Raw genomic sequence first — 13174 nt, forward strand, 5'->3', positions numbered from 1 at the left:
CTTTTTCTTATTTGTAACTTGTCTAATGTATGAAAAGCGAACTGTAGCTTCAACGAAACGTTATTCGTCCAAGAGTTGTTCGACCAAATGAAAGATTTGACAAATGATAAGTCTCCCAAAAGTTTAGAGGCGTTATAATAATCTGCTATACAATAATTCTACCAATTGAAACGTTGTCATACAAAAATTTGCTAATCGTTAGTTGTCAAAGTGAAACGTCGGCGAAACGTTGGTTGGCAAATGAAATTCCGCCAAAGATAGTTCTGCGAAAAGGCAGAACACCTAAATAAATATTAGTGTGTGGGAGTGTTAAAAATTGTGTATTGTACGGAACCCTTGGAACGCGCGTCCGACTTGCACTTGGCAGGTTTTTTATAATCCCACTGCTTGGCGTTCAGATGGATTTCAAATACATCTATATTAATATCTTATGCGCAAAGCATTCACCTATAAACATGAATCTATTAACATCGATATATGCTTGCTGATGTACCTGGCCATTTGACCTGAGACCTGAACTTTCTCCATACCGTGCTATACTGGTTCTGTTTGGCATTATACATAGAATTTATATTTGTGTTCGCTTATATTGGAATGTCAGTTCGTATTTGGTTCGTATGTTATGTAGCGGTAAGGAAATTGGCTAGTTTGTAGTAATCAATCAGTAAGTCAAATAACATGACGTTTTTACAAGTACCTACTAGTTTCAAAACAAGTGCTTCCTTTGTAGTTATAAGGGCAAGGGAAACAAGAACAGTGAAAGGAAATATAAGTACCTAGATATTAAGAGTATATACATACCTACATATATATTATACTGTGCATGCATTTCTTTCTTTACGTTTATGGGACTATGTTAAATTGTAAATAAAATCGTACTGTTGTTAGTAGTAGTAGTAGTAGTAGTAATCACTTTATTGTACACAACACAGGTTTACAAAAATAAATTACAGTAATGGAAGTACAAAGGCGAACTTATCCCTATAAGGTTGTTATAAGAGTATAATATGTAGTAAGGAGCAGAGGAATGAAAAAAGGTAAAAAACACGCAAATTCTACTTAGGTTACGTTAAATTATTTATGGGTTATTTATAAGGTCAGGATATTTTTTATTGTGTAAAGTTGGCGGAGCTTCCGACCATTCAGCCACCGTGTTAATATCATACCTACTTTGCACACGAGCTGTTGGAAGTTACCACTTTTGTAATCCGTTTATCACAAAAAAAATAGAGAGGAGTAAAAAATACCTTAAAATTTCATTAATTTTCGGACGTTAAACGGAACCGTTAAGTTTTTTAAATGAAATGTTAACCTAAAATAAATATTTTCATAAAAAGCAATTTAATTTGTTCTTAGAGTACTGAAATGTTCCTTGTCATTGTTTCCCAGAACACCAATCAAATCCCTAACACTAGTTATCAAAAGCCCACATTCTCACATCTCACACGCTTTCCATTTTTATTGACGACCATTGCTAAACAAAGGTGAGATCCAAAGTTTAAGAAATTAATTAGACACCTTCTCGTACTTATACTATTTTCTCACGCGGGTCAAAAACTTGTATCTATGCATAATAGCCTATTTGGATGGGGCTTTTACTTTGCAATCACAGTCAGCAAAAAGTCGGTACCAGGAGAAGAACAATGTCATTCACTTATAGCCAGATGCGACATAGTTCTTTCAAGCGAAATGGTTTATACACACGTAGAAAAATTATGTTGCACTAATTTCTAGTTAAAAATAATAATTTTACAATTTGTTTACTAAAGTTCTTCATTGTTCATTTGTTTGTACAGAAAATACTAATTCGAAACTAAATCATTGTATGTGAAAATGTAATAAATATTTATAGGTATGCCCTTTGATATAAACCCTAAGATTTAGACGGGAGTTTTCTTCGCAAACATTTACTGGTAAGATTTACCCACAGACAAAACATCCTCCAGACTTAGCATAGTCGCACTACCCCCTCTGCAACGTATACGGTAATTTTACTCCATGTTCGAGTCGAAAGTGTCTTTGTGTGACGTCCGTGACTTCGCTCACGTCGTCCCGCGCACCCCCGCATTTTTGGCATCATCGGTTGCATGAAATAATTGCTCTAAACTCGGTCTAGAGGATTCCTCCCAAAGCCTGATAAACTATAGTCAATTGGTACCATCGATCTTTCTTAACCGGAGAGAGTGTACAAAAAATAAGGGACAATCCTTGATATTGAAGGCGGCCGGAGACGAGTTTCACCTATTAAACTAACGATTAAATGGCGATTAAATAAATGCCGACGAGACAACCGTAGACGCGCGGACGTTTCCTGTTTACCGCTCGTTTGTAGGGAGCCGTGTGAATGTAGTCCATCTGCTTACAATGACCTCCTTGCTGCTGGTGCTAGGTTTCCGGATTTTGTGACGAGTCTACGTGGCCGATACACTACTCGACCGGATGGTTAGCCGCGTAAAGGACTTTCTTTCTAAAGCTATATAAAGGTTAAATTTGAAATCATTCACAGTAACCTATGACATAATTCAAAGGAAGGTGGGTTAATTGAGCTATATGACCTATAAGGACAAACGATACGTCACTGGATGGTTTATTCTAAGTTCTAAAACTTTTTAGTCCCAAATCTTTGTGTGAAAAAAGTTATCGAGGCATACAAGTAGTTTGAGCTGAAACGTTACTGTGAAGGTTTTATTCTCCAGCTTGGTACTTAACACAACTCATAATTGACGCCCCTTTTGTTTGAAAAATAGCAGTGATTGTTTAATTATTACATCGATATTTAGTTATTTTATTATGTATATTTTGTAATAAAACGTTTAAAAACCGTTGTATTAAACTAAAACCCTATAGCAATAAACCTAATCTTAGTGATTATTTTAACTTGTCATAACTTTTTTCACAAAGCGGTTCGAGATTGCGCGCCATACAAAAAGTTGTAGAATATAAAAAACCCTATATATATGGTTTGTCATTATTGATTTCTAGGCCAGAGTGGCCAGAGTCCATACAAATGGTTGTTACATTGTAACGTATCAGAAATTAAATGATTTCGGCATAACTGGATTCAATTTGCATACGAACGGTACCAGAATATGTTGTACCCACAAACCATTACATAAACTCAAGTAATGGCGATTCTTAAACGATGTGACTCAGTGTTCAATAAAGTCACTACCTATTTCAATCATCGGTATCATGACAACAACAGATCCGTATAAACAATTTAAATTTTGCTTTGGATTAACGGATAACAGCCGCTAATAATAAACTTGAAATCTGTTGCCTAAGTACCTAATCTTTGATGCATACACTTCCTCGTTCCTAAATAGGGGCTTGCCAATAAGACGATATAGGGACCCTACATTATATAATTATGATTTATACCTATACCGGTCGGGATAAGTAGTTATAAGTAGTAATAGAGCTGTAAAATGACTGGATTCAATTAAAATAGCCTGTAGGTACACATGTATGCAAACAATCACCGCTGAGCTACTGTCGTAGCGCTACATTTTAGCCGATAACATGGGTTTCCCGGTAAGTAGCGAAAATGCTTCGTAGAGGAAAAACATGGAAAAACATGAAGTCGTGATTAGCGCTGAATGGGTTGGGTGGGTAAGAAGTGTCTCAGTAACGTCTAACCGTCACATTCCGGACAAAATGTACGGAGTTTGATATTGACCGTCAGTTTTGTGACAATTGCTAACCGGCCGTTAATGGTACACGGTTAAGTGAAATTGCCCATAAGATGGTTCGCGCTTGCCAGTTGTGGATTCTGCGTCTCGAAGCACGCAGCATAAAGCTTAATGCACACACACTGGTGATCGCTGGCGTGAGCGTGACCAAGCGGGCCTGCGGCGCGTCTCACAGCTAGTTTTATATGACCATCAACACGCAGGCCGCGGGTGCGGGTCGGGCATGAGTCTGGTCGCGCGGGGGTTGTGCGCGTGCGTGCGCAGATCGGGAACGTGCTCGCGTTTCATTATGCTGTATTTTATTACAACTAAAAAGGACCTTAATACAGACTTACAGACTACGTAGGACCGGCTGCGGAGCATTCACACTGCGCAGCGGGCCCGTCGCGGGCTCGCTTGGTCACGCTCACGTCCGCGCTAAGCTACATTTCACGGGGTACTTGACCCCATGACCACCAGACGGAGATCGCTTCATAGTTTCACTCTCTGCGTAGGTACTATAAGTTTCAGCATTGGCTTCAAAAAAGGAAGATTTCTATTTGTATATATTTTTATAGCCAAAAGGGCATCAGCATTTTGACCAAAACATAATTCCTTCTAAAATGAGTAATGCCAAGCTTCTGTCATTAATTTGTCAAAATGTCAACGGAACCTAAGTACATAAGTACCCGTGATAACCTAACTTTTTTATTAAATTTATTAGATTTTTCGTGTAGACGAATTAATAGAGGCTAAAATCTAAATCAACTATTAATTATCATATTGTGTGTATAAACGTAGGTACGTTACATTGTGGTCCCTAATAAAAGCGGTCGAAATATTTCATCAATGAATCGAGATGTGACAATATTTGAGAAAATGTAATACCGCAGTAGTAAGTAAAAAGCAGACGTACATTTTGAGCAAGCAATCGCCCGCTATTCTTTACCAGCGGGAGGTATTAATGGAAAGCTTGACGATATCTATGGCGTATTATTATTTTCATTGTCAATTTTCGAGAGTGACTCTCTTTGGAAATTTTATTGACGGCGCACATTTCTTGTTTATTTTCTCTCTTGTCTTGTGACCTTTAAGGCGACATTCAAAACGAAACAATACCTTCGCCTTTCCCACGCCCGTGTCAACGTACCTTATTATTTAATTAACTATTCTCAGTCAAAATCCCCACTAACACACTTTCTATACGAACAAAATTACATAAATGTAATAACTAATACTAGTTATCCCTCACTATAATTTTCGATTCCATAATTACCCTTATCAAATCGTTGATTCCTCTAATTAAAGACCGATATTATTAAATTCATTACTCGTATAACCTTTAGTTACAAAAACGTTTGACTACATATATGAAAACGAACGAGATATCACGCCATCCTTTACTCAAGCAGCAAGTGAGAACGGAATGGAACTATTTGATGCTATAATAATTCGGAATGATTGTGAACCCGCAGGTTAACTGGTAAATGGAGTAGAAAATTTTAATGTAAACGCTTAAATGATCCGAATGATACCTGTAAAATTGAGCATGAAATTTAATCGAATCGATTTAAATAGTAATAAGTTGTTAGTAAATAACTAGATACCAGCAGCAAGCGTACATAGAAAAAGGAAACTTTTATAATATATAGCCATAGACAATAAAAAAACAAATGAGTAAAGTAAGAACGCTAAGCACGTAGAATTTCGTACATTGACCCTATCTCTATCCTGTTTAATTTCTTTCCGCCCATGTACCGGCGGTGCCACTGTGCGAGCGGGAACCCAATATAATTATGCGCGTGCGATAGAGAAAGGAAATGTCGTATTAATGTACGAAACTCTTCGCGCTTAGCGCCCACACTTTATATTACATAAATGTAGTGTACATGTTTTGTTTTAACTGTTACATTGACAGTTAATATACAAATGTGGATACATTTCTCTTGAGAATAAATCCAAAGATTGTAGTAATGTTACGGATCACCTCAATAATTGTAGGACATTATTTCCTGTGAGCGCTAAACTCGACACATAAGCGTAGCTGACCCTAATTAGATACCTACTTGAAGATTCGCTTTAACATATATAGCTACATACATAACATGTATGTACGTATAGCTAAAGGAGGATGCGCAGCGAGAAGCCTGCATTTTCCGCTAGAAGTCGTGCCCTGTGCTTTTGAACGCACTCGGCCAATAGGCCAAGGTCGCGTGTTCACCGCGTTGTCTACCCACTGTAAGCGGAGCGGAAATGCACTCGGCCGAAAAAAACTTATTGGACACAGGCTTCAATCATAAATATTATGCAATGTCAATGTGTAATATTACAATAGGTAAAGGTAGACATAGTTTCATTCACAAAGTTAACCGAACTAGACTATTTCAATGGTTTTAACTAGGGATGCCATGAATATTCGGCAACTATTCGGTATTCGGCCTATTCGGCCATATTGCCGAATATTCGGTATTCAGCCAAATGTTGCCTACTATTCGGCCGAATACCGAATACCTGTTGCATCTACCTAAAAAGAAAAATTACACAACAAAAAAAACTAGGTATATACTGTATTCGGTATTAGGCCGAGAGGTGGGGCCGAATATTCGGTATTCGGTATTCGGCCAAATTCACTATTCGGGGCATCTCTAGTTTAAACCTTTGCAATATTGTCACCCCTTTGACGGATTTGATCTTAATTTAAAATAACTACCAGCGCTCAATAATACGATCTAATTACAAATAAGTTCTAGGTACCTACTATCTGATAAATAACCTGGCCGCGTAGCCAAGATGCATATCGCTTACGCTCCGTAGCGATCGAAACGCAACTGTCACTGTCACACTAATACGGAAGAGTGATAGAGAGACATAATGCTTTTCGTTGTCGAAGCGATAGCGATTGTAACCTTGGCTAGGCCGGCTGGCCGCGTAGCCAAGATGGCAATCGCTAACGCTCCGTAGCGATCGAAACGCAACTGTCACTGTCACACTAATAAGGAAGAGTGATAGAGAGACATAATGCTTTTCGTTGTCGAAGCGATAGCGATTGTAACGTTGGCTAGGCCGGCTGAACAACCCTACAATACTAACATGTACAACCCTAACTAGGTACATTTATGAGGAGTCACTAGATGCTTCATAGTATTTTCATAAAGAACCGGAATTAAAGTTTATACCTACCAATTAAGCGCCTCTCGTGCGCCCAGCATATGGGCGGGCGGCGCGGCGACCCGCTCTGTAAACTGGCCTAATTCACTTTCCTTATTACAATTACAATAATGAGGTAGGTACTTACCTACTTTAGCAGTCACGGATATTAAAGATCGTGAATATTGAAACCACTTTGCGGTCTGATTCCTTGATCGCCATTACACACAAATACATATGCAGATTTCTTATATACCTAAAGGTATATATATTGGGAGCTGTAGCCGTGCACTACAGGTGCATTTAAAACTTATGATGACTAATAAATAATGAAATACATACGTTTTAATCTTCCAAAGTTTAAACAGCAAACCACCACACAGTCCAACACACACAGTCACAAAAATCCCACTGAAAATATGATGAAAGCACGTGCGTGCCGGCGCGTTCGTATGTCTGGCGCGGCGGTTCCGCGCGGCGGGCTAGTGACAAGTGTAAACTCAGGCGCAGGTGCCAGCCAGCCTCCCTCTAACAAGGTCGCCCCCACTCCGTTTCACCCAGAGAAAGTCTGCCTACATACATACCAAATTTCCGAACTGATTGAGTTGAATTTAATAGTGATGAATGAAGTAACCTTAGCGAATCAGCACATTGCCCTTTACAATTAAATTAATTATATTTAGGCACGCACGCTTAGACACCACATTTCCTTCCAACGATGATAAGGGATAAAATAAACATTTTCCTTGTTAGCGTTTTTTTCATTTCAGGTGTTTAAAATAATGAATGAATCTGTGAAAATTTCAACTGTGACAGACCAGACGGACAGAGGAGTCTTAGTGATAGGGTCCCGTTTTTACCCTTTGGGTACGAAATCCTAAAAATCAAACGGTCGGGCATAGTTATGATTAAAATACATAATATTGTGTAAAAATATTTTCTACAGATAATGTTAATATCCAGGGAGGAAAATGGGGAACACATTTGTATGGAAAACCGGATTTTAGTCAGTCATTCCCTTTGGTCTTAATCTTTGAACTGTGCTTCGATGTAAATGACCTCCGCCGGTAGTATAATTTCGTGCAACAATAACATTCTTGTCTAATTTGTTCTTATTATCCAATCATGAGTATCATGACATCATACTACTCTAAGAATAGAAAGTGGCATATTTGTATGTTTCGAAATAGGTCAGTGGTTCTTAACCTGGGGGTAATTACCCCCGTGGGGGTAAAACTGGTATTTTACGGGGGTAATAAGCTAACCTAATATAACAATACAACAAACGTACACGTTTTATTTTTTATTACCATTGGGAGGAGGGGTAAAATCAGGTTCCCTAGTTAGTCATAGGGGTGACCGGCCTGAAAAGGTTAAGAACCACTGAAATAGGTCATTCAACGTACTTAATGATATCTTTAAAGACTTGTTAACCCCAAAAAATTCTTATACGTACCTAGAATGTATATTTTTTTTAAGTATTTTTCCTTTTGTTTGGTATTTTAAATCGCATGATGTTTAGATAATTACGAGGTATTGTTCTAATATTTGGAAATATCATGTACCTTACAATTAAGATATGGGTAAAGGTATAGTCAGAATATAAGAGTAACCGATTGGGCGGATTAATTAAATTAATATAAGTAATAAAATATAAAAGACACTTAACTTTCTTTAATAACGCCGCTATCTTTAATTATACGTATTATCTAATCAAACCTTAAGGTCGCTTTTTATATCTAATGATATGATATTAGAGAATGGTATAAACTATACATACATACATACTTTTGATACACCCAGCCGCAAAGTATAACCTAAGTACATGGCGACTTTATGAATGAATTCCATTCATAATTTGTCCATGTCATTTTTCAGTTAGTCTCAGATATTTACCCTAATCACCCCTAATATACGTTACCGAACTATGCGGTTTGTTCTGCGATGACCCGAATATCCAAATCTTAATCGATTGAGACCTTACTTCAGCCCGAAAATAACCGTTGGGATTTTTAAGTAGACCTACTTACTGTATTTACATGACATGTAACAATAATGTAAACATCTAAATCGAAACACAAACCTTGCTAAGTTACTATCTAATGTTCCTAATTCAATCATTCATCGACCATCGTGAAGAAGATATACATACAAAATTACAAAAATGGGTTGAATTCGTGTACAGTCGCCATCAGATATATCGGAGCGGCCAAGGTGTTCACAAATATCTGAACACGCCTCTATTGTCAGGGCGTTAGAGTGCGCGTTCAGATATTGTGAACACCTTGGCCGCTCCGATATATCTGATGGCGACTGTACTAACGTGTGTTAATTTCTCCGAGATAGCAATCCGCAAGAAAGCATGTTAAAAAGTAACAATTGGTAGTAAACAACATTTTTTTTTCACATGTAGAAAGCTTTTAATGCTGTTTTAGTAACGACATTTGGAACTAATATGCTATGTTCTCACGAATAAAAAGACATTATTGGGTACATTTTTGTTTTGTTAAACTTGTATCACGGTAAATTGCAATAATAAAAATATTGTTCTTGAAGTGTTTTCCTTTTACTTCATAGATAGTTCAGAGCAGAGTAGGTATAGGTATCGATTTCCCTAAAATGTTTATTTTTATACTGAAACAGCCTATATTGCTTTGAGACCCGGTGCGCAATACCACGCTATTTTATGCACAAAAATGAGATAATGTATATTTTCTTCCTACAATCATTAATAAAGTATCAAACGTACGATTTATGGAAACATCTGAGACTGAGACAGACTTTAATACATAGTTATTAAATATGTATTTTAGTTTCATTAAAAAAATGTAAGTATTAAAAAAACTTCATCATCCTCACACTGACGGGTGTGAGCGTGAAACGACACAATAACTAATTATTTCACTAACATGAAGATAATATTTAATATAACTTTAGACTGATATCACAAGTATGTTACTGAACATACACATATCAACACAATTGCTAAATAAAACCTTTTTACACAAAGAAAACCGACTTTTAAGTCCTTTTGAATCCTAAGTTACTTTTTAGGGTTCCGTACCTTAAGTTTTTCAAACTATATCGTGTTACATATCAAATGAAAGAGCTTAATGTGAGAATCTCAAACATATTTTTTTTTATAATTGTAGAATAATTAGTTTAGAAGTAATTCAAGAAAATAGGCAAAACATGACCATTCCCCCACCGCCCCCCCGCCCCTTTAGCTCCGAAACTACTGGGTCTAAAATATTGAAAAAATTACATAAAATAGGTCTTTACCTATAGATAACAGCAAAACCTATTAGAAATATGTAGTCAAGCGTGAGTCGGACCAATTACTTAGTTTTTGATCCGACCCCTACGGGTTTTTAACCGACTTCCAAATCCCAAAGGAGGAGGTTATCAATTCGGTTGTATGTTTTTTTAGAGTGACTATTGATGAAGTGGAACTGCTGATGATGATCAGAACGGTACTCCTCAACGACGCATAGTTCACGGTTGGCGATTTGTCCTCTTCGTTATGTTTGTTAAGCAAGTTCAGTTTTTAATGCACATTTTTGTCAAGCTCGAGTTCTGATGATGGGATCCATGAGGAATCGAGAGAACTCCTCAAATCTTAAAGGCATGCGTATAGAGATTTTTGTATTTACATCAGAAAATTAAGCATTTTCATTAAAAACTGTCGCATTTGATGAAGTGGAACTGCTGATGATGATCAGAACAGAACTCTTCAACGACGCATAGTTCACGTTTCGAGATTTTTCCTCTTCGTTATGTTTGTTAAGCAAGTTAAGTTTTTAATGCACATTTTTGTCAAGCTCGAGTTCTGATGATGGGATCCATAAGGAATCGAGGGAACTCCTCAAATATTAAAGGCATACGCATAGATTTTTTTGTATTTTCATCATAAAATCAAGCATTTACATTAAAAACTGTCGCATTTGATGAAATGGAACTGCTGATGATGACCAGAATAGAACTCTTCAACAACGCATAGTACACATTTGGTGATTACGAATTTCGATTTGGACTTGGACTGGGTCCCGGACTCGGACCCAGAACCTGACTGTAGCGATGCTACATACTTGCCTATGATAGATACATACTTTTCCATACAGGATAACCTGTACAACATGACTGTCGCATTTCCAACAGAATAACATACACCGGAGTACGACACTTATGTAAAACTGTAATGTACCTTCTCAGCTGCAGGTTGATTAGCATATACTGCCTCCTGGCTAACTGGTTTCGAAGAAACAAGTCCAAAGAGTATGCCACTCGAACGGAACTTGTCACCCAGATTGTACAGAGATTGTTGAACCAAACCTGGCTTCACGTATATCAAAATTATCCTCGTGATCCGCTTTAACTGCTCAAGTAGGTCACATCCTAATTTAATTTGTATTTTAGAATCATTTATGAAATTATATAAAAACATAAAAAAGACTTTCGTTGGGTAGTCGAAAGTTTGACAGCCCGGTGACAGCTAAGAATATAGGCGTTTTGTTCAGGCATAAGCAAGGATATATTCCAAAGGAAACAAAGTAGAAACGTACGATAAAAATATAATTATTAGTAATTATTATTAACCACTTAAAATATTACAAGTATTAATGAGCATTGACATTTTTCGAGAATCATTTGATTTAGAAAAGATTTAAGTTGGTTTGACGTTTAATGTGTTGATGTGAATCGAAACGCAACGTGTCCGGTAGGATTTTATTTCGGACTGTCACTTACACTTGGACTTGGAATGGGAATACGCTAGGATGTAGATGGTTTCGAATTAAAGATTAAGAGGAATTGCCTCGTCTCCTTCCGCCGCCTGGTCCGGCTGGTGGGAGACCGATTTGTAAAGTGCGTATATCGCTGTGCGTGAATTGTGCGCGTGATCTACTTAGTGCGTCCCGTGTCGCCGATGGACATGAGCACGGTTGGTGATCGTGTTCCCTGGCGCGCTGTCGCGCGTCCCCGATTTTGCTGAGCGTCATGCTGACGCTGCTTCTACGCCGTAGGACGCGGCCTTGACCTGCAGGCCGTGTGTCGGATGGTTATGCTGCCGTCCGACGACTCCAAGGTGTCTTCGTGCGGGTCCTTCCCGTGAAAGTCCGAGCGCCGCGGGTTGTTCTCGCCTTAGCTTGTCACAGCTGGGGCTCGATGAACGCCCGCCGCTGATTTACGTTGATCTGTCTGCTACGCTAAGTTCCAGGATGAAAGCTACACCCGGTATCCGTGAGTGCACTAGACTTTCGTTTTAGGTTTTGGCCAAAACTCCGCGTTTCGCCCGTCTCGCGATCGTAGGTTAAGAATTGCCATAGTGTCACCCAACAGCCGCCAACGGCCTATAGAAATAAATTGTATTTTGAGTAGCGCCCGCCCTAAAGCGGAGTGCCTTGTAATTATCTAGCGGGGTATATTAAATTGCATGTCAGATATTTAGTGTTATCTTTTCAATATCCTACCAAGTTCCCATTAACCAGGTTAGAGTAACAAGAGGACCCTTGTACTCCAATAGTCCAATGTTTTACTGCGGATCTTATCCGAGGCATCACTCCCATTAATCATTTAAACATTTAAAAACATTATTATTTTTTATTCACCACAGTGCCAGCGCTACTTTAAATCGAATTATTTTTTATTCACGACAATGGCGCCCGAAGAAAGCTTAAATTCATTATATAGCCTGGTTACTGTGAGCTTGGGAGAGTGATAACATAAATTTATAAAATTTTTGTCATTTAAAAAACTTAATTTTTAAAAATTTAGTGAAATTATTTGTATTCAAAATACAATATTAATTAATTTGTAAGTTTACTTGTGACAGGGTAGCAAATTCATCAATTATTACAATTATTATTAGGCTACACTATGAATAATTAGCATAGCGCTCAGCCACATATTATTTTTTTTTTCACCATGCTCCATTTGAGAGGTAGGTAATTTATTTTAACACTTCCTGTATAAAGTGAAGTGTTACCAATTTATTATACTTTATTACATACCCTGACACAAGCAAACTATTTTTTCTACTGACATGCCGGACGGGGAAGGAGAGGAATTTCATGAAGTAGGAGGGGGGGGATACCTTATCTACTCACCCCTACCCATGCCTAATGCCTCATTGTTTAATACGCGACCATGGGGTGCCGCGTTAGACAACCACCCGCCCGACCCACCCATTTCAAAAGTATTAAAATATTTATTCATTTTTATTTCTCAAACCAACTCAAACTTTTCATTCCGCAGACTTAGTATGACAGACGAGACACTCTAAATTTTTTTCGTTTTTGACTTATTTGGTTCTAAATAGAACTATTTTATAGAACTTAAATGTTCATATTCGTTTTTGT

General features: G+C 37.8%; 1 protein-coding gene across 1 annotated transcript in view; it reads right to left on the reverse strand.

Annotated features, from left to right (window-relative positions):
• The window catches only part of LOC134676372 (uncharacterized), a 38764-nt gene extending 31261 nt beyond the window's left edge, over positions 1-7503 (reverse strand). Inside the window, exon 1 of the mRNA XM_063534734.1 lies at positions 7161-7503. The gene's annotated coding sequence lies outside the window, so the exon portion shown is untranslated. The remainder of the gene's footprint in view (positions 1-7160) is intronic.
• Between the last annotated feature and the right edge of the window lie 5671 nt (positions 7504-13174).

The sequence above is a fragment of the Cydia fagiglandana genome, chromosome 2, assembly GCF_963556715.1.
Source record: "Cydia fagiglandana chromosome 2, ilCydFagi1.1, whole genome shotgun sequence".
NCBI lineage: Eukaryota > Metazoa > Arthropoda > Insecta > Lepidoptera > Tortricidae > Cydia > Cydia fagiglandana.